This window comes from Gymnodraco acuticeps, unplaced genomic scaffold (genome assembly GCF_902827175.1).
Source record: "Gymnodraco acuticeps unplaced genomic scaffold, fGymAcu1.1, whole genome shotgun sequence".
Classification (NCBI taxonomy): Eukaryota; Metazoa; Chordata; class Actinopteri; order Perciformes; family Bathydraconidae; genus Gymnodraco; species Gymnodraco acuticeps.
The window spans coordinates 160944-168929 of NW_022990863.1; positions in this window are offsets into that span (position 1 = coordinate 160944).

Here is a 7986-nt window from a genome sequence, read left to right on the forward strand (position 1 = left end):
AGTCAGAGCCTGAGGGACGAGCAGGACGTGGGCCCGGAGCTGCAGCAGGTCTACGAGGTACACACACATGTATTCATGTTTTATAATCCGTACTGCTAGAGAAATCTCACTGGTCACCGGCTTGAGCTTCAATCTCAATCTATCTCTGATCCTCTCCAGAATGGAAGTAGTCTTCACATACAGAGCATCAGCTAGTTCCTGAACAGTGTCCTTCACATGCTGATATCCAAGAGAGGGAGTTACACAGTCACAAGATGGAGGAATACTGGTTCTTCTAGGTTATCATACATCCTGTCATGTTCAAAATATTGAGTTTTTTCTCAAAATGTTGGCTTTTTTCTAAAAATTCTGTCTTTTTCTCAAAATTCAGACTTTTTCTCAAAATGCTTACATTCTCTCAAAATTCTGAGTTTTTCAAAAAATTCGGACTTTTTGATCCTCCTTGGCGACGGTCTGTTATCCTTAGCAACGGTCTGTTAGTAAAAAATAACAACCAATGGAATGTCCCAATTGACCAATCAGAATCGAGTATTCAACCAAGCCGTGTAATAAAAGTGGTAAACATATCTTTTAAGGGACTATTAATCGACTTTATGAAACTTTATTAATTTAATGTTTTGACCCCATTTTTAGATTTTATTTTTGGTTCACTCTGTAAGATGTATTATAAAATAGAGATACAAAATATGTCTTTTATCTTTTTTGCCATATGCAGAGATCAAAACATCTGTCACTGTAACAGGACTTTCATAAACAAAAATATACAAATGACATCAAATGAAAGTAGAAAGTGGCATTTTAATAACTAACTAAAATATGTAATTTCTGTGTCTCTTAAACAAATCTAAAGTTGTCTCTCTGTCTGCCTCTCAGTTGGTGAATAACGGTCCCAGTGTGGTCAGCCTCTCATCATTAGAGGTGCGTTGTCCTCTGAGGGCCCACGGACACGAGCTTCTCTACCCTGTGGAGTTCCTCACCGAGGGGCCCCTCAGCTGCTCCTCCAAACACACCTTCAACGCTCTGAAACTCAAGGTGAGGACGAGGACTCTCTTTCATACTCCGCGTAATTAATATTAATGATTGTGAAACGGGCTATTACACCTACATCAACAACATCAACAACATCAGAGTAACTTTGTAATATATTCAGGACAAAATACAGAAGCGTGTTTTTGGTACATTTTTTATCCTCCTGTCTGAAAAACGAAAACATATTTTACAAAACAGTAAAAGTACATAGAAAATAATATAATTAACAATAAACACTAAAACTACAGTAGACATATCACAAATAAATACATATAAGTATTCCATTTTAAATAAGACTTTTTCATAGTCATACAGAAGCGTGTTTATGCTAAAAGAATTATCATCCTGCCTGAAAAACAAAAACTGATTTTACAAAACTGTAAAAGTAAAAGTACAAAGAAAATAATAGAATAAACAATACAACGAGAGTAGACATATCACAAATAAATACATATTAATATTTAAAATATATATAAATAATTGACAGAGAAGACAAAATAATGACTAACAAATAATGATATAAATATACTTTCAAATATACATGAGCAAAATAGATTTAATATGAAGTAAATGTACAGATAGTCATGTAAAAATGTAGAGGTATATGTTAGTCAGATTTGCTCTTGGGTTATTCTTAGCCCTAATTTGATGTTTGTTGATGACCATGTCTCTCTCTCTCTGCAGCTCCAGCCTGCAGCCGCTCAGCCCACGTCACTGAAACCCAGCCCTGAGCATCACATCCAGAGGAGGGAGGTGTTCAGAGATCTGCTCGCTGAACAAGGAAACCTGGTGAGACATCGTGAACGAGTAGGAAGTTCAGTTTCAAGCAAGAGCGCTGCTTTAAAACCAATCCATATGCATCCACACAGTTCATTGTGAGGTTCAATTACGTCATATTGTGAGACTGACCGTTGAGCGGCACGACCAAGCAAGGAGGCAGAACGTCCAAAACACAACCTGGTGTGGGCATTTATTACTCACGGGCACATGACACAGCCTCAATCTCGCTGTTCACGTGAGAACAAGGATCTCACACACCCTCTCCCAAACAGAAAAGCCCCAGAGCCTAAATGCACAACCCAATCAACCCAACAGGACACAGGTGAGGAGGGAGGAGACAACACAGGGCGCCAGGTGCACATAATCAGGAAACACACATGGGGGAACACTTTTCAAAAATAAGGCCCATTCCCAAACCGCCCCCTACACCCTACCCCTACACCCTACCCCTCCGTTTGCACGTTCACGCGGAGGGTCCGCCATATTAAGTGCTGTTCCAAAGCAACGAGTGTGGAGCGGTGTGGAGGGGGAGTGGGCTATCAAGCCCTCAAACAGTGAGTCTGCAGCGGTGCTGACTTGAGACCGGTCTCTACCTGACCGGAGTCAACGCTGTGTGTGTCCGTCAGGAAACAAGCTGTTTACAAGTAGTTCCAGCAAACATCCACTGATAAACTGCGATGTTAACAACCTCATGATAACCTCATATGTTTTTAACTTAGGATCATACCTGTGTTTAGTCTAGAAAAAGGTAAATGTGTGCATTTTATTATAAAGTTGTGTATATTTACAGACCGTTGCAAAAACTAAGAAGCTTATAAACATCAGGTTTAAAACTAAAAGAGCTTTGAAACACAATGAAAGATGTTTGGAGTTTTATTTGAGTTATTCATTTAAACTTTTTGTCTAAGAGATGCTGATTTGAAACCGTTGTTACACACAGTTACGGCATTTCCTGTTTCTGCCGGAGAGAGGGGAGGGCCGTCCCAAAGCTTGCTGCTGTGTTTACTCCCTCCATCTGACAGGAGGGAGCCTCGTTGAGCTGCGAGTGTGGCTACAGACGGAGTTCACTCCGTCACGGAGGGGTAGGGTCGAGGGGGTGGTTTGGGATTGGGCCTAAAACACATGTTACCTTCGTCACACATAATTCGACATAGACAAAGTACTTTCTCGTTTGGCTTTGTACTGGTTTATCACATTGAGGTTTTGTTTAATTCTTAATTCACACATATATTTGTACTATAAGATAAATCATTTATAAGATAAGATAAGAAGTGACTTTATTGATCCTAATTTGGGGATTTCTTTTTATTTGGGACATTTTTGAAAGCGTGTATGAAGGACAAATGCATAAAAACCTCCTGGGGTTATTAAAGCATATTAAAAGAAAAATAATTACTTGGCACATTGTGTTTTAACTGTCAACACTTTGAGCCATGGCTAACATGGAGACGTACTTAAGCATATCAATTGATAACAATGCATCCCAAAAACTCCAATCCGTTACAAAAGCATAATGTATCAGTGAGAGTCATAAGACACACTCAAGGACACTCATTCATACAACATTTGAGCATGCACACATACTGTAATGTTCAGTGTCCTAGCATATACTCGTGATATGGCTTCAAGCTATTACAGGAAAATAAAGTTCAAACATTTGGTCACCGAATGAATGCAGCAGGACCAGGCATTCTTCTTCATGTCACAACCTGGCGCCTACAATACCCACAATGCAATTTAAATGGGGGAAGTTCATTTAAACATTCTAGGGATGCATCATACGTAGTGGATAAATCGTTGCTGCTCAGCCTTGCTTCAAATGTTGCATCCCAAAAAAAAACGTTTCCCCATTGACCACCATTATAAGAGAGTCGTCTGCTATACTGTTGACGGTTTTAGGATGCCTCCAACTGCACATTCATTTCAATTATTACTTTTTCTATTTAACATTTAAGCCATGTGGGAACTTGTGGGCGGGGCCAGTGGGAGAAACTCTACTCCACATATTTAGTTGTCTTCATAACCAGGAAGAAAACCTGGAAGATAGACAACTTTTTTGTCGTATGCCCAAAACAAGCTATCATTTATTGGATTAAATTCGTGCCATGTTCAGTTCCAGTATCCAGTTCTTTCAATACATGGTAACGATGCCGACTGTAGTGACATAACTCAAATAAATCCCTGTGGAGCAGGGGTGTCAAACTCAATTTCATCGCGGGCCACATTGGAATTATGGTTGCACTCAAAGGGCCGGTTGTAACTTTAAGACTATATAAATATTTAATATATATAAAATGATGTATTATATTACATTATTGCCTCTGCATTGGATTATTATGGGATAGGGTAATAACTTCATAATTAACTACGTCTGAAAGCAGAAGTCTACGGCAAATAATTGCAAGTCTCTTCGGTGAGAATGTCACAAAATGATTTAAAAAGAAAAGCCAAATTCTGGAAAGAAAAGTTAAATAAAAAGTAACATTTTGAAAAAAAATCGAATTCTGACAAAAAAAGGCATATTTTGAAGAAAAAACAAACAAATTTCAGATGCATTGTGGGACATGTAGTTTATGGGCAACGTGCTTCTGTAAATCGGCACGTAACCGTATAATAAACACATTATATTCTTTGCAAGCTCTTGTGGGGCCGCATGAAATGAAGCCGGGCCGGATTTGGCCCCCGGGCCTTGAGTTTGACCCCCCTGCTGTGGAGCCTCCAAATGCTTCTTAACACTTTCCAAACATGTCGTAGTATTCCTGTAGACAGACGTTGATATGTTATCACTGTGAAGTTATTGTCTATGTTTCTCACATTCCCTTTTATTTGTGTGGCAAGCAATGGTTGTATTAACACATTCAAAAAGTCTCTCAAAACTCACTTATTTCGCTCTCCGCTTCAGTCTCTGACCCCCCTTTTACTCCGCACTTGGATTAGGACTACTGTTTCAGTTTTTTGTTTTCTTTCTGTTCTGATTTTATGTAAAGCGTCTTTGAGCATTAGTTAAAGCGCTATACAAATCCCCTGTATTATCATTTAGCCTAGCTTAGCACACACACTGCAAGCATGATGCAACTGTTAGCCTAGCTAAGGTAACACTGTATGTTCCAGATGCCCCAAAACCACAGTATTTTACTTACTTTACCTGTTTGCACTTAAAGGGCATACCTAGCCCATTCAGAATGGTTAAGTGAGAAAATAACCAATTTCTGGGGTGGATTTACCTTTTCTCCTCTGACTTCCTGAGCACAGTTGGTCCTTATTAGGATGAAAGAGTTGCCTCCATGTGTCCAATAAAGACCCCCAGGAGGTGTTTGTTTTTCTCTGTTCCTCCCCTCCGTGACCCAGCATGTGGAGGGAATCATGGTGACGCTTTTCTTTCACCGACATACCACAACAACCGCTCTTCAATTGGGTGTTGGGTGTTGGGTTGGGAGTGTGTTATTTCATTAGTGTGTGGCTCTCCCCTGAGGTGCTGTGTGACTTTCATTCAGTTCTGTTCGCATTCATCAAGTACATTTAAACCAAAATAGTCCATTCAGATTGTAGGAAGACTAAGCACTGGCCTGTGACTTTGAAGAAGATTTGAGCTATAATCAGATTATCTCTCTCAACAGAGGAAATGGGACTAGATATAATGAGCTCTGGTCAACATCTCCTGCTGCTGCCGGCTGTAATTGTTTGAGAGATGAAGTTAATTAGGCTTGTGATATACTGAGTTCCCTTTGTGTGGTTTGCATCACTGACTGTAATGTTTGACAATTCATCTCTTATGGCATCCAGACGATCTTGAAATTGGACCAAATTACTTCCCTGCTGTCATTCCATGCACGCAAACACTACAACGTATATGAAGCAAGCAAATGGAGGTCTTTTGAATGTTGACAAAGTAAAAGCCTGTCGGAGTGAAAACTGACGACAGATAGAAGCGGGAGGGAGGAGGGTCTCCAGGAAGAGACGATAAGATGTTCTTGAGATTAGATAATAGAGCAGTGGCATCGTGAGGCGAAGTGTTGATCACTGTCTCGGAAATATTCAGATGTTCTGACGGGCGAGAGTAGGCAAAATGCAATAATAAAACACACTACAAAACCATAGTTGAACATATGAAAATGCACGTAGAAAAACAGCATAGTAGAATACTTACTTATTTGTATTTACTTGCACTATTTATCTGTTTTAATCTTTTAATGTGTTGCACCTGTTGACCTGAGATTTGCATCGACATAACTCACACTAGCATGTACCAATGACAATAAATGCCTTGAATCTTGAAAAAAATGTTTCGCTAGCAGACCATTGCTCTAGCTACGGAGGACGCTCAGATCAAAGGACTATGTGAAGTCATATCAATCCACAGAAAGAAGTCCGGTCAATTTATCGTCATTAACAAAAATCGATAAAGCAAGGGTTAAAAATTCCTGTTTTCGGGAATACATCATTTTATTTATCAGGCTATGATCGGCATTTGAAGAAACACCTTTGTAAAAACCCTAAGAATATATATATATAGAAACTAAAGGTTCGACTGAAGTGGCGATTTCTGACTCAGTAATTCAGACTAAGATGTATTTGAGGCCTATTGACAATATTGTGTTGCAACAGAACAATGTTTATCTGCCTGTTCTCTCTCTCCTTACCAGGTATGGAAATCATAATTGTATACAACATCGTTCTGCAGAATAAACTGTGACAATTCATGTTGATTTGAGACTCCATCAGTAGTGCTGAGTGTGCTGTGTTTGACTGTGTCTCTGTCTCTCCACAGAGCTGCTCTTCAGTGGAGTGCTGGCAGATTCAGTGTGATGTTGGGACGCTGGAGAGAGGAGCCAGCGTCATCCTGACTCTACGATCCAGACTTTGGGCCGAAACCTTCATCGAGGTGAGGCTACAAGAACTCTGCCGGGTCATTTTAAATCTGTTACAGTACAGGACACTCCATTCAAGAGGGGAAGAGTGGCCGTTTCTCAACGTGCTGCAGAGCCACTATTTCAAGTATACTACGTCATCGAGTGGCGCCGAAGGCCTGTTTAAATGCCCAGCATTCGGCGCCACTCGATGACGTAGTATACTTGAAATAGTGGCCGTTTCTCAATCGCGAGGATGCTTGCTTGGTAGCCATGTCTTCCGAGTCACTTCCTTCAGAAGCTAGGCAAGAATCCTTCCTAGCATTCGGAAAACGAAGAGTGGAACAGGCTAGCAAGTGTGCAGGTGCGTCATATGAGAGGCCCCGCCTTACATTTTCCGCCACAGATTTGGGGAAATTGGTCCGTGCGCAAAGCATTGTGGGGATTTGAAGGACGCGAAGTCTACCCATGTACAGCCTCGAATTACCCTCCTACCCCCCAAACCAAGGGACGTGGCCTCGTGGTGGAATTCCAAGTATGCTGGAGATTGGAACAGTCCTTCGGCGGCACTCGATGACGTAGTATCCTTAAATATTGGCTTGGAAGCCAGTTTCCTCGAGATTGAGAAACGGCCAGTGACTATGAGAGGAAAGCAACGTCTAAAGATATGTGTTCCTATACTGGCCCTCTGCTGGGAAGTACTAAGAGCACACTCGGCTTACAAGATGATTCGATTTAAGGCAAGGCAAGTTTATTTATAGCACTTTTCAACACAAGGCAATTCAAAGTGCTTTACAACAATGAAAGACATGAAGAGCAGAAACTCATTTAAAAGCAAAGGTACATGAGTTAAAGTGACAGCGCAGTGTGAGATACACACATCTGAAATGTTTAGCTCTGACTCTCAATCATTGATAACTCTTTAGCAGAAATAGTCTTTCTTTCTTTCTACTTTCTTTTTTAACGTATCTTTAGTTATGTCAAGTGTTTCCCGCTAAGCGAACCCCCTTTGGGAAATCTGACCCCATGGCACCTTTTAGTTTTCACCGAAACTATTCCTCTTTTTTTAAATGCACATTAGTTGAACTTTTCTTTCTAGGACTTTTTTGGTATCATCTGCATATCATGTATTTATTTTTGCTATGTATATAAACGTCATGTTCTTAAATGTTGAGGGACGACAGATGGGAACGAGCTAAAAGCTATTTACATTAGAAGCATTATTTGTTTAAAGTGTTCATCAATGTGCATTGCATAATGAAATGTATCCTCCGTGAACCAGGGTCTTGAAAAGTGATTCCTGCACCCATGGTACCTTGGGATTTACAAC